Source organism: Mercenaria mercenaria, chromosome 13, assembly GCF_021730395.1.
Source record: "Mercenaria mercenaria strain notata chromosome 13, MADL_Memer_1, whole genome shotgun sequence".
NCBI classification, from domain to species: Eukaryota; Metazoa; Mollusca; class Bivalvia; order Venerida; family Veneridae; genus Mercenaria; species Mercenaria mercenaria.
In genome coordinates, this window is record NC_069373.1 from 3756298 (window position 1) to 3771425 (window position 15128).

The 15128-nt window shown below is 37.3% G+C and overlaps 1 protein-coding gene across 1 annotated transcript in view; it reads right to left on the bottom strand.

Annotated features, from left to right (window-relative positions):
- LOC128547640 (uncharacterized) overlaps positions 1-8037 on the bottom strand; it is a 65540-nt gene extending 57503 nt beyond the window's left edge. Inside the window, exon 1 of the mRNA XM_053520683.1 lies at positions 7871-8037. The gene's annotated coding sequence lies outside the window, so the exon portion shown is untranslated. The remainder of the gene's footprint in view (positions 1-7870) is intronic.
- Between the last annotated feature and the right edge of the window lie 7091 nt (positions 8038-15128).

A 15128-nucleotide genomic window follows, 5' to 3' on the forward strand; every position in this document is an offset into this window, starting at 1 on the left:
TGAAAATCCTTCAAGGGGTTTAGGAGATACAGAGTGGACACAAAACGGGAGGCTCAAACCTTTGACCCTAAGCTGTGACCTTGACCTTGAGCCCACATGGCTGACTCGTAAGTTCTGCATATCGTTTTGAGAAGGTGATCATTTGACCCAAGTTGTTTAAAATTCCTTGTAGGGGTTTAGGAGATATAGAGCGGACACGAAATGGAAGGCTAAAACCTTTGACCTTGAGTTGTAACCTTGACCTTGAGCCGGCATGGCTGATTCATGAGTTCTGCACATCACCTTGATGAGGTGATCATTTGACCCAAGTTTCATGAAAATCCTTCAAGGGGTTTAGGAGATATAGAGCGGACACAAAATGGAAGGCTCAAACCTTTGACCCTCAGTGTTGACCTTGACCTTGAGCCGGCATGGCTGACTCATGGGTTCTGCACATTGTCTTGATGAGGTGATCATTTGACCCAAGTTATCATGAAAATCCTTCAAGGGGTTTAGGAGATATAGAGCGGACACAAAATGGAAGGCTCAAACCTTTGATCCTCAGTTGTGACCTTGACCTTGAGCCAGCATGGCTGACTCATGGATTCTGCAAATGGTCTTGATGAGGTGATCATTTGACCCAAGTTTCATGAAAATCCTTCAAGGGGTTTAGGAGATATAGAGCGGACAAAAAATGGAAGGCTCAAACCTTTGACCCTCAGTTGTGACCTAGACCTTGAGCCGGCATGGCTGACTCATGGGTTCTGCACATCGTCTTGATAAGGTGATCATTTGACCCAAGTTTTATAAAATTCCTTGAAGGGGTTTAGGAGATATAGAGCGGACACAAAATGGAAGGCTCAAACATTTGACCTTGAGTTGTGACCTTGACCTTGAGCCGGCATGGCTGACTCATGGGTTCTGCACATTGTCTTGATGAGGTGATCATTTGACTCAAGTTTCATGAAAATCCTTCAAGGGGTTAAGGAGATATGGAGCGGACACGAAAGTGTTACAGACAGACAGACGGAAGGACGGACAAGAGCAAATCTATATGCACCCCCACCCCCCACAAAAGTCCCCAAAAGTGGGGGCATAAAAATACTTAAAACAAAATTTACTAGTCTTTGAAGTACTTCATCCTGGGCTTCCTCGGCACATATAAGTAATACTAGTATATGTGCCCAGGATGAGGGATGAGGTAAATATAAAACTCTCTAATATAAGAGATATACTAAAAATTAATACAAACAAGAGGGTCTTGATGACCCTGGAATGCTCACCAGAGTAATATGAGCTACATATTTCAAATGTCAAACTGATGATTTTTAGAAATTTTTTGGAAGATTTTCCAATGTACAATCAAGTAACTCCTGGGGCGGGGCCAATTTTAACCCAGGGGTCATGATTTGAAAAAATTTTGTAGAAGTCTACTATGCAATGTTACATATCAAATATCTAAGATCTAGGCCTTCTGGTTTAATTTTAGCAAATTTATGAAGATTTCCCTATGTACAATCAAGTAACCACTGGGCCTGGGTCAATTTGACCCTGGGTGGTCAAGATTTGAACAAATTTTGTAGAGGTCCTCTAGGCAATGCTACATTTGACATATCTAAGCTCTAGGCCTTCTGGTTTATGTACAATCAAGTAACCTTATGGGGTGGAGTCAGTTTGACCCAGTGGCGGGGTCAATTTTGACCCCGGGAGTCATGGTTTGAACAAATTTTGTAGAGGTCCACTAGGCAATGCTACATTCAAATATCTAAGCCCTAGGCCTTCTGGTTTATTTTTAGAATATTTTAAAGATTTTTCTATGTACAATCAAGTAACTCCTGGGGCTGGGTCAATTTGACCCTGGGGGGGTCAAGATTTGAACAAATTTTGTAGAGATCCACTAGGCAATGCTACATGTCAAATATCTAAGCTCTAGGCCTTCTGGTTTATTTTTAGAAAATTTTGAAGATTTTTCTATGTAAAATCAAGTAACCCCATGGGGCAGGGTCAATTTGACCCCGGGGATCATGATTTGAACAAATTTTGTAGAAGTCTACTAGGCAATGCTACATGTCAAATATCTAAGATCTAGGCCTTGTGGTTTATTTTTAGAAAATTTTTGAAGATTTTCTATATAAAATCAAGTGACCCCTGGGGTGGGGTCAATTTTTAACCCGGGGGACATGATTTGAACAAATTTTGTAGAGATCTTCTAGGTAATGCTACATGTCAAATATCTAAGCTCTAGGCCTTCTGGTTTATTTTTAGAAAGTTTTAAAGATTTTTCTATGTACAATCAAGTAACCCCATGGGGGAGGGGGGGGGGGGGTCAATTTTACCCCGGGGGGGCACGATTTGAATAAATTTTGTAGAGGTTCACTAGGCAATGCTACATGTGAAATATCTACGCTCTAGGCCTTCTGGTTTATTTTAGAACATTTTTTGAAGATTTTCCTATGTAAAATCAACTGACACCTGGGGCGGGGTCAATTTTGACCCAGGGGGGTCATGATTTGAAAAAATATTGTAGAAGTCCACTAGGCAATGCTACAAGTCAAATATCTAAGCTCTAGGCCTTCTGGTTTATTTTTTAAATTTTTTTGAAGATTTCCCTATAGAAATCTATGTAAAATCAAGTGACTCCTGGGGCGGGGTCATGATTTGAACAACTTTAGTAGAGGTCCACTAGGCAATGCTACATGTCAAATATCTAAGCTCTAGGGCTTCTAGTTTTTGAGAAGAAGATTTTACCCCTGGGGCGGGGTCGATTTTGACCCCACGGTCATGATTTGAACAAAGTTGGTAGAGGCCCACTAGGCAATGCTTCACACTAAATATCTAAGCTCTAGGGCTTCTGGTTTTTGGGAAGAAGATTTTTAAAGTTTTTCCTTTTGGTTGCCATGGCAACCAGAGTTCTGCATGGAATTCAATTCTTTGAATAATTTTTGCAAAGCTTCACCCAAGGAACATTCCTGTGAAGTTTGGATGAAATTGGCCTAGCTGTTTATGAGGAGATGTCGTTTAAAGTAAAAGTTTATGGACAACGGACGACGGAAGCCGGACAGTGAGTGATCAGAATAGCTCACCCTGAGCCTTTGGCTCTGGTGAGCTAAAAAGTGTCTTACCGACACATGTTACCACAGAAAAAAGTTTTTACTTTTTACACAGGACTACTAATAAAAAAGTTAGAAAAATACCTAAAATATTGAAAATCTAAAAATAGAATGTCTAAATTTTATTTTAGATCAAATAATCCACATTGACAAATATATAAGCTTATGTAGTGGTCGATGGATACTGACCTAAGTGCTCATAGAAGTTTCGAAGGTAAAGCCCGAAATGTTATGTAGATAATAGCCAATATTGTAGTTTGAAATTTTGCATATGCTGTTCTAAAGGTATCGATTTTTGTATACTGAAGAAGTATACTCATAAAATCTTGTAACTAATTGCTGTAGCATGTCCAAGGTAATGTATTATACACATGGTCAGTACCAGATTTTCCTGAAACATTTCATCAAAAGGGTAAATGTCTGTATCTTTCAGAGCTCCAGATAAGCTGCGTATTTACGCAATTAAAATTGCAGAAAACCCAATTGAATTCATACAGTGTGCGTACTGAAACGCAAGTAAAATTCCTAATACCCAATTCGTAAAAAATCGCTTGCATATCGCATTTTCTTTATTACTAGAACGAGTACGAGACTATAATGCTAGATTTGACTGACTGGTTATACGTTACCGCAGAACAGGTTGCAATTTATCAGAAAAATCACAGGACCATTCAGTCGACTGATCAGTGTTATTTGGACGCTTTGTAAACAATTTTACGCCGATAAAATGTAAGAGGTTGCAGAAAAAACATTGTTGCAGCACAAACGAACAAATTAGTGGGATATTTTGCTGTTCAACAATAACAGTTATCTGTTTGTGACGATGTAGTGTCACCAATACTGGATGGCATCTTTTGGGAGAATGCATATTGCGATGACCACATCATTCGGGATATTGTGGATGAACTGATCTCCGACTGCATTAAAAGTGAAAAAGAAAACAACAGTATGGAACATTCATTACAATTTTAAATCCATTTTTGCATTAAACATTGAAGGGTGCCATTAAAGTACTTAGTTACTTACTCAATCCTGTTTAATGATATATACCATGTATACTGTAAGCAAAAAATACTCAGTTGTTAGTGCGAGATTGGTAAAATACCCAATTGGTTTTAGCAAATACCCAATAATTTCTGAAAAGGCTGGGTAATGATATTATTTTTACCCAATTCAAATTTCCAATAACCAATTCAGACAAAAAGTGATGGGTAAATACCCAATTGCACCAAAAGCTTATCTGGAGCTCTGATCTTTGTAAAATTTTGTTTTAAAAATCAAGTCTGCTGTCAGAAAGTTCTAAAGCTTATACGTCTGTATCTTTTCTGCTAGATTTTGGTAATAAAAGTTTAAACAGGTCAGAACAGGTAAATTTAGTACATGAATCTAAATGTGCAGATTCCACACAGGGAGGGGGTACACCCATATTTACAAAATAAATATGCTAGGGGAATGTTAGCATTTTTAGAGTGTGAAAATAATGGCACTTTAACAGGTCAGGTTTGCTGGACTATGCTGAATACTGCTGTGAATTTACAGAAGTACATTCCCTTAGCTGATAGTAGTTTGATACTGTACTTAATGATTTAGTTCACTTGTTAACTTATACAAAGTTGCCCCCCTTACAATGTTTACCCCCACCAAAATTTCATCTGCAATACAAAACTGTTATCACATACATTTCTATACTGAACTATAAAGAGTTGGTCCCACAGATGTGTAGGAAGGTCTACGTTTATTAACTTAATATTTGTTCAATATCCACTTCCCTCCTTTTCTGTTAGTTCAATATATTAAGTTGGTGATATGAAATGTAACTGAGATCAGTTTTTTTTTGTTGTTGTTTTTTTTTGCTTTGTTTCTTGGGCTATAATAACCACGGTATTTTTGATTGCTGTTCAAAATCCTAGGTATTTTTAGTTCTGCTGAAAATCCTAGGTATTTTTTAAGACCTATTACAACGTGCGTGCGCGCGCGCGAGAGAGAAAGAGATTTTGGTGTACCAATATGTACACCTAGGTTTTGAGAATGTGAACTGGGTTTGTGACATCAGTGATTATAAAAGTAGTTGACAAGTAAATAAATGTATGTATTTTATGAATATGGAAACCGTAGGGTAAAATGGGACAGCGAGGGAATATAATATTTTTGCACATGTCTACTTGATACCAGAAAGGTGCAAATTGTATGCTGTGCCAGGTACCAGTATAAAAATCGTTAACAATTTCATATCATTATGTTGATACAAACTTATTCACCAAAACATGTCCACACACACACAAAACTGGTCAATGAGTAATGGAATGTAAAGGAAAAAAATCAATGACGGCTATTATCCACTTTCAAAGACAACACATGTAGAGCATTTAATAATCCATGGTCATTTTGGCTATTAAGGTTGAATATATATGGTTTTGACATAAAAACGGCAAATGTAAACAACTTATTCTAAACTATGTCAGATAGTGAAATGGTAGAGCCGTGTATACAATGAATTACAAGCATAAACAAGGAGCTGCGTTCAATAAACGCTTGATGCCCCCGGTGGCATCCTTGTCGATACAAAGCAACCCAAGTCCAAAACGAAGTCAAGGTCAAACTGAGGTCAGGTGATGTTTGAAGATGAGGAATGGTCACAGGTTTCATCTGTATTAGTATCAATTCATTCTTTTAAGCGGTATTAATGCTAGACGAAACGGTCCCATTTGGTTAACCAAGAGATGGCCCATATAAAGCAACCTAAGTCCAAAATGAGGTCAAGGTCAAGGTCAAACTGAGGTCAGGTTATGTTTGAAGATGAGGAGTGGTCACAGGTTACATCTGTATTAGTATCAATTCATTCTTGTAAGCGGTATTGATGCTAGACGAAATGGTCCCATTTGGTTAACCAAGAGATGGCCTATATAAAGCAACCTAAGTCCAAAATGAGGTCAAGGTCAAGGTCAAACTGAGGTCAGGTGATGTCTGAAGATGAGGAATGTTCACAGGTCACATCTGCATTAGTATCAAGTCATTCTAGTAAGGGGTATTGACGCTAGACGAAACGGTCCCATTTGGTTAACCTCGTACGGACGGACGAACGGACGGATGGACGGACAGGACGATCACTATATGCCTCCCGCATCAGTAGATGCCGGGGGCATAAAAACAACTCTAAATATTTCTTATGAATTTTCAAACTAAACTTACATGAGTTTTGTAAACTATTTAACATATTGTGTATTGTATTCACAAAAATACAGTAAAGTAATTTGAGTTCCATGGAAACAAATCACCATTCGTTCTTTTGGCAACATCTGGTGGTTAAAATCTCTTATCAAGCCAAAGCAACTTACCGAAAAACCTAAAATTTTGAGAAGCGATCATCTGCCACATTGTAGCATTTTGGAATTATCATAGCATTTTGTATTATCCGGATAACAAGGGTGATAAAAGACTTTCTTAATCCAATATTCTTTTTCTTACTAAAGATCTGAGAAGGCAGAATTTCAGGTCTGACTGATGGAGGAATATGCTAGAAAAGGTAATTTTATAAATAAGAATATGTACAACAAATATTAAAGCAAGTAAAGAGGGTATTTTAAATAGCTACCATACTGTCCTACCCAATGTGGGAGTGGATGTGTCTCACTTTACTTATAATGTACAAACCATGCAATATAATACAGTCAAGACTGCCTTAACAAACCCCTGAATTTAACAATACCCTGTCATATGCGGCCCTTTTTTATGCTACAAATGCAATTTACCATAGAAATGGTCTGAATTAAGAAACCCCCTGCCTTATGCAACAAGCAACTGTGGAATCATGCTCCCGAATCGATTATTAGACCGTTTTCAGCGACTTGGAGATGTTCCAACGCAAGTTTTTACATGACAGAATTACCATTCCTTATCTCGCATGAAGTTGTTTCATGCAAGAACTTCTTTGTTTATAAAAAATGGCTGATGAAAAACGAAAAAACGAACTGTTTTGACATTGGAACAGTGTGTTAAGGCACTAGAATTGCTTGATCAAGGAAAAATCAGCGTATAAAGTTGCTGAAGAATTTTGAGTCGGTGCATAAATTTATGTTCCTGGTGAAACAAAAAGAAGGCAGTATTTAACAGTAACGAAGAAGTAAACATGGTTTAAAGATGCAGTCAATAAACAAAAAAGTATCACAGGACCATTAATACACAAAGAAACAAATGAACATTAACCTCACTGTGTAAATAGTTCTATATCTAATGTAACATATTTTAAAATCCCAATTGCTGCTCACCAGATCATGAGCTTAAATTTTAATATTTTTATCAACATCATATGAATGATGCAAACTATTTTATCAAATGTAATTAAAAAAATAGTATTTAAACATTTTTCATTCTTAATTTAAGTGAGACTTACATATATGTATCTGATAAACATAAACCTAATTGGAAAAATCAAGCCAATATATGTATATATGAAACCTGCGTCAGCCGGTTGAGTGAAACTGTTTTAAGAGACTCCCTGCCAAGTGTGACCTTTTTTGCTGCTTCCCAAGGTCGGTTTCGTAAATCAGTTTCAACTGTATATTGATTGCAAATCATGTGTTAAATGTAGAATCTATTTTTGGACTAGGATAAAATGAGCAAATTTTGAGCTAGCAACTGGCTCTAGAGAAATGGTAGAAACCTATTTTAGGTGACAAGTCCATAAATTATGATCCCCAATTTTCAATACGACATGTACCTAGTACATCTTAAAATTCTGCCTTTATCAATTTTCACTGCAACTGAGACATACCACTTCTTACCTTCTGTTGAATTACATGACACGCAGACAATTGGAGACAAAAATTTCAATGCTACATCAATGCCACCACTACCACTGATCCTCTGACATTCTGGCAGCTTTATCGTTAGTCCAGATTTTTTCAAACCTGCCTCTTCTTCCTCTGAAAGCTCTGTTATATCTATCACTTTCTCTAAAAAATAAATTCAGACAAAAACTGACCAATGAAAAATTAACAAGAGTGCCAGAATGACACAATATATGCCCGTGATAGCAAATTTCTTTACACTAGCACCTGTATTTGCACTATGGAATTTTAATTCTGTGGTTGTGTACCATAAAAACTCGAATATATTATGCAGTTTTTTTACTTTTTTTTTTTCATTTTCTCAAAGGGGTGCGTAATATACACCAAAGTAGAGCTTAAACATTTTTTCCCAGCTTGAAAACCCAAAAATATCAGCGAAAATCCGACAATTTTGCCGACTGTCATGAGTTTACATTTTGGGCTGTGCTTTTTTAACCTCCTCTTGAGGAGCGTTTTATTGGGTCATGGTCTAAAAACACGTACGGAACGGAACCTCTGATGATATATGGTAAAGTTGATTTTATTTGTGAGTTTAAATTTTTGTATTTATAAATCTAATTAATAAATATCGTAATATCCAGAGCACTGGATAATGTGTCAGTTTAATAATTAAGCAAAATACAAAATTTCGCGGTTCCGGGTTGTATGTGTTTGATCATCAAAATCATATCTTTCAAGGATACTCAAATAAATTGCAATTAAAACAGATTGTTTGTTATTTCTTTATTTCCAGCAAATTATTACTGATACATGCTAATTAGCCGCGATTTTCTCGTTTGATGTGCCCATAATTATGAGATGTTTGTTCGCACGTCTTTTAAAGTGTACAAAGGTGTTGACAGCTTGAGAAAGTTCTCAAATAAATTAGAAAGAATTTGTCTGTAAGATATTGTCACTGTTGCAGCAATTGCGATTTTCACGAGAAATCGTTTTTTAACGCATCCCGCTAATGGCCGATTTCGAGTTTGTAAACAACGTTTTATGACTGATTTTTTGGTGCGTAATATATTCCAATGTAAGCATTTTTCCCAAGATTTTGATACAAGATTGGGGGTGTGTAATATACATGCCAGCGTAATATATTCGAGTTTTTACGGTAGTAATTATTGGAGAGCATCATTTCAAAATGGCTGATTTGGAAATAAATTGCTACCATATGATTCAAACTTCAGCAATTTTCAATAATTCAAGAGCCATAACTGTAAAGACACTGGCCCAAAGTAACTATATACTTATCAAACTTGATGTAGATGTTATAGTAAAACATATTCTGTAAGTTTCGTAGACAGTATGTCCAGGGCTCTAGATAATCTTTTTGGCCTCGAGTATTTACTCATCATAATTTTTGTGAATGAGTAAAATGGTTAAATCTGAAATTGACTAGGAGTAACTTTACTCCTGAAAATTTTTAAATGTGGAAAAAAACAAAAATCAGTTTTATAACATATTTATTGGGTATAGCACCCATGAATTTGTTTGCAGTTCAGTTTCAATTCAGCATTCAAGTTTTTGCTTCTTTTTTTTCTCCCTTGGCTTGCTTCTCTACCGAATCCAATAGAATATTCAATATACCTAAAACTATGTTTTGGAGATTATTTCTGTTGGTTCAAAGAATGTGTAGAGTGTTTGTTCACCTTTTACATTCTTAGGAAGAGACATTTTTGTTGTTCACTGCGCACAGGAAGTTGATATTTTATATCAACACTGCTTTAAAATACCCTACCGTACCATCAATATTAATTCCCAACTATTTAACTAACGCACACTTTGAATGTATAATATAGTTTTACCTAGGTTTATAAGAGTACCATTCAATGCATGTGTACGTTCAATGTTGGAGAATTAATGCTGACCGTGTTCAGTGTTAAGTAAAGCATCCAGATGATTCAGATTTTGTTTACGCTAGTAAAAAGTCATTGCGCGAGTTTCTATTATTTCATATACGTTTTTATACGCTTAAAAATTATTGGACATGTGTATATATATTATTTCAAAGTGTAATTTACACATCTTATTTAAAGCCCCGAGTAAGCCCAAATTCTAACAACCAGATTAAAAAGTTTCAAGAATATTCATGACTGATTGTTCAAGTCAATCTGATGGCATAAATGAAATTTCAGATCAGTATCTTCATTAGTTACGCAGATATAACCATTTTAACTTGAAACAAGGTAGTCTGAAAGACAGCTAAATCCCCCGCCACTGCTATGGATAGTGAAAGGGTAAACCTTTGATTTTAGCTGTGACCTTGACCTTGAACTGACATGGCTGACTCATGAATTCTGCACAACGTCTTGATGAGGTGATCATTTGACCAAAGTTTCATGAAAATCATTCAAGGGGTTTAGGAGATACAGAGCTGAAACCTTTGACCTTCAGTTGTGACCTTGACCTTGAGTTGACATGGCTGACTCATGAGTTCTTGAGGTGATCATTTGACCCAAGTTTGATGAAAATCCTTCAAGGGGTTAAGGAGATACAGAGTGGACACCAAATGGAAGGCTCAAACCTTCGACCCTTAGTTGTGACCTTGACCTTGAGCTGGCATGGTTGACTCATAATTTCTGCACATCGTTCTGATGAGGTAATCATTTGACCCAAGTTTTATAAAATTTCTTCAAGGGGTTTAGGAGATATAGAGCGGACACGAAATGGAAGGCTCAAACCTTTGACCTTCAGTTGTGACCTTGACCTAGAGCCGACATGGCTGACTCATAAGTTCTGCACATTGCCTTGATGAGGTGATCGTTTGACCCAAGTTTGATGAAAATCCTTCAAGGGGTTTAGGGGATATAGAGCAGACACAAAATGGAAGGCTCAAACCTTTGACCCTAAGTTGTGACCTTGACCTTGAGCCGGCATGACTGACTCATGGGTTCTGCACATTGTCTTGATGAGGTGATCATTTGACCCAAGTTTTATAAAATTCCTTCAAGGGGTTTAAGAGATATAGAGCGGACACAAAATGGAAGGCTCAAACCTTTGACCTTGAGTTGTGACCTTGACCTTGAGCCGGCATGGCTGACTCATGGGTTCTGCACATTGTCTTGATGAGGTGATCATTTGACCCAAGTTTTATAAAATTCCTTCAAGGGGTTTAAGAGATATAGAGCGGACACAAAATGGCAGGCTCAACCCTTTGACCTTGGATTGTGACCTTGACCTTGAACCGAAAAGGATGACACATGGGTTCTGCACATCGTCTTGACGAGGTGATCATTTGACCCAAGTTTCATGAAAATCCTTCAAGGGGTTTAGGAGATATGGACCGGACACGATTTTGTTACGGACGGAAGGACGGACGGAAGCATACCATTCCTATAATCCCTCCGCCACGGCGGGGGATTAATAAAGGGAGGTGATCTGAAATAAAATCAGTCCATAGTTATCTACCCTGATTGTCTCAGTCCACCTATTTGACAAAAATGAAAAAGCAAGAAAGTAGGTCAGTAGGTCAAATTCATGGTCACTGAAAATCGGTTTTAAGACTGGTGTATGCAAAACTGTACATGTTATCTAAATTTCAAGGCTGTATTTTAATCAAGAGGGCCATGATGACCCTGGATCGCTCGCTTGAGTAATATGAGCTACATGTTTCAAATGTCAAATTGATGCTAAAATATTAAGAAGTAGGTCAGTAGGTCACATTCATGGTCACTGAAAGTCAGTGTTAAGATCGGTGTGCAAAACTGTATATGTCATCCAAATTTCAAGGCTATACCTTAAACAAGAGGGCCCTGAAGGCCCTGTATCGCTCACCTGACCTATTGACCTAAAGATCAGATCATCAAGATTAACATTCTAACCAAGTTTCATTAAGATGTTGTCATAAATGTGGCCTCTAGAGTGTTAACTAGCTTTTCCTTTGATTTGACCTAGTGACCTAGTTTTCGATCCCACATGACCTAGATTTGAACTTGACCTAAAGATCATAAAGATTAACATTCTGACCAAGTTTCATGAAGATACAATCATAAATGTGGCCTCTAGATTGTTAACAAGCTTTACCTTTGATCTGACCTGGTGACCTAGTTTTTGACCGCACTTGACCCAGATTCAAACTTGACCTTTAGATCATTAAGATTATTAACATTCTGACCAAGTTTCATTACGATAAGGTCCTTTGATTTGACTTGGTGACCTAGTTTTGACCCCCATGTGACTCAGATTCGAACTTGACATAAAGATTATCAAGGTTAACATTCTGACCAAGATTCATAAAGATATTCCCAGAAATGTGGCCCCCAGAGTGTTAACTAGCTTTTCCTTTGATTTGACCTGGTGACCTAGTTTTAACCCCACCTGACCCAGATTTAAATTTGGCCTATAGATCATCAAGATTTACATTCTGACCAAGTTTCATTGAGATATGGCCATAAATGTGGCCTCTATAGAGTGTTAACTACCTTTTCCTTTGATTTGACCTGGTGACCTAGTTTTTGAACCTAGAGGACCCAGATTCAAATTGGACCTAAAGATCAGATCATCAAGATTAACATTCTGACCAAGTTTCATGAAGATATTGTCATTAATGTGGCCTCTAGAGTGTTAACAAGCTTTTCCTTTGATTTGACCTGGTGACCTAGTTTTTGACCCCAGATGACCAAATATTGAACTCTTCTAAGATTTTACTGAGGGTAACATTCTGACCAAGTTTCATTATGACTGGGCCAAAATTGTGACCTCGAGTGTTAACAAGCCTTTCCTTTGATTTGACCTGGTGACCTAGTTTTTGACCCCAGATGACCCAATATCAAACTCCTCCAAGATTTTATTGAGGGTAACATTCTGACCAAGTTTCATTAAGATTAGGCCAAAAATTGTGACCTCTATAGTGTTAACAAGCTTTTCCTCTGATTTGACCTGGAGACCTAGTTTTTGACCCCAGATGACCCAATATCAAATTCGTCCAAAATTTTATTGAGGGTAACATTCTGACCAAGTTTCATTAAGATTGGGCCAAAACTGTGACCTCTAGAGTGTTAACAGTCAAATTGTTGACGACAGACGGACGACTGACGACAGACGATGGACACAGGGCGATCACAAAAGCTCACCTTGAGCACTTCGTGCTCAGGTGAGCTAAAAACAAGAAAGTAGGTCATGATCACAGTAAAGTGACCCCTAATTACTTGGGGTCATCAGGTAATTATAATTAAATAGTCTAGGAAATATGATCTGATAATTTTTGAAGTATTTTTTCCTATATAAATCATTCTTCTTTTCACCCCAGGGGCATAATTTGAACAATCTTGGTTGTGAACCACTAGGCAATGCTACATACCGCATATCAAAGGCCTAGGCCTTGAACATTCAGACAAGATTTTAAAAAAAATTTCCTATACAAGTCTATGTAAAACTTGGGACCCCGGGGCAGGGCCTCTTTTCACCACAGGGGCACAATTTGAATGATCTTCATAGAGGACCATTAGATGATGTCACATCCCAAATATCAAGGCTCTACGCCTTGCGGTTTCGGACAAGAAGATTTTTAAAGTTTTTCTTTTCGGTTGCCATGGCAACCAGAGTTCTGCATGGAATTCAATTCTTTGAACAATTTTGAAAGGAAGCCACCGAAGGATCCCTTGTGAATTATGGTATAATTCTACCCAGTGGTTTTCAAGATTTTTTTAGAAAATGTTGACAGACACACGACGGGCAACGACGACACACTATGGACAACGGACATTGAGCGGTCACAAAAGCTCACCATGAGCCTTTGGCTCACGTAAGCTAAAAAGTTCAATATAAGCTATTTATAGTAACAACAAAGGGAAGTACTTCTAAAAACAAGAGGACCATAATGGTCCTGAATCGCTCACCTGTCCCCACATGACCCAGTTTTAAACTGAGTATGATGTCTTTTTGTCTATTATTTGATATAGTGACCTAGTTTTTGTGCTCATGTGACCCAGTTTTGAACTTGACCGAGATATCATCAAGATAAAAATTCTGACCAATTTTCATAAAGATCCATTGAAAAATATGGCTGCGCGATCACAAAAGTTCACCTTGTCACTTTGTGACAGGTGAGCTAAAAAATGTAACCTCACAAAAAGAAGTCCTGTGACAGTACTGTTTCATTGAGGTAATTATCTTTGCAAAACAAAAATGCATGTCAAAGTTATGGCCGAAGATCTTATATGACCTTTGACTCCTAAGTATTACCCTGACCTTTAAGACTCTCTTTGTTATTGAGGCTAACATTAATTTTATGCCAAATAAAAATAAGATTGTTCAAAAAATCAGTTTAAGTATGGAGCAGAAAATGTCAATTTTTGTAATTTTGACCATTTCAAGGGCCATAACTCTTGAGATACTGGTCCGAATTGACTGGTTATCAAAGTTGCGCTAGATCTTATAGAGATACACATTCTGTATACCGTAAGTAATGTTTAGTTCTGATTAAAAATACTCTAGTTGTTGAGCGGAAACTGTCAATTTGGGCAATTTTGACCAATTCAAGGGTCATAACTCTAGAGATACTGGTCCAAACTGGGTGGGTGTTCAAAATTGGTCTAGATGTTATAGAGATACACACTTTGTGCAAGTTTAGTTCAGTTCTGATACAAAATACTCTAGTTACTGAGCGGACACTGAATTTTTCCGCCCACCACACTGCCCAACTACCCAACTTTCCACCTGCCCATAAAGGGTGAAAACATAAAACGTCCTGTTTTTTCAAATGGAAATGATTGAAAACAGTATTAATAAGTGTGAAAAGTAGTTACATATATTGATATACATGGCTTAAACTTCCCCATTTTGTCTTAAAATGTCAAAAAATTCCCCTTCCTGAGGGTATGGGTACCTGTCCCCAAAAGTTGTCTAGTGCCCTGTGGATGGCAGAGTTATGGACCGGACAGGAAAAAAGCCCTGTTGACCTCCAATTGTGACCTTGACCTTTGAGCCAGGGGTCCAGGATTTCTGCATAACATGTCGTCTCATCATGGGGAACATTTGTGCCAAAGTGATATTAAAATCCCTTGATGAATGACAGAGTTATGGACCGGACACAAAACATTAAGTCCAACACTGCCATTCATCACCTATTATCATTTATATATAACAGAAAGGGTTCAACAATTTTCTTTCAAATTCAGGACAATTATTCTGCTGGACAAACTGCCTCGAATTTTACACTCATCAATTTATGCTTTTCCTACAATTTAATAATGAAACATGATTTTTA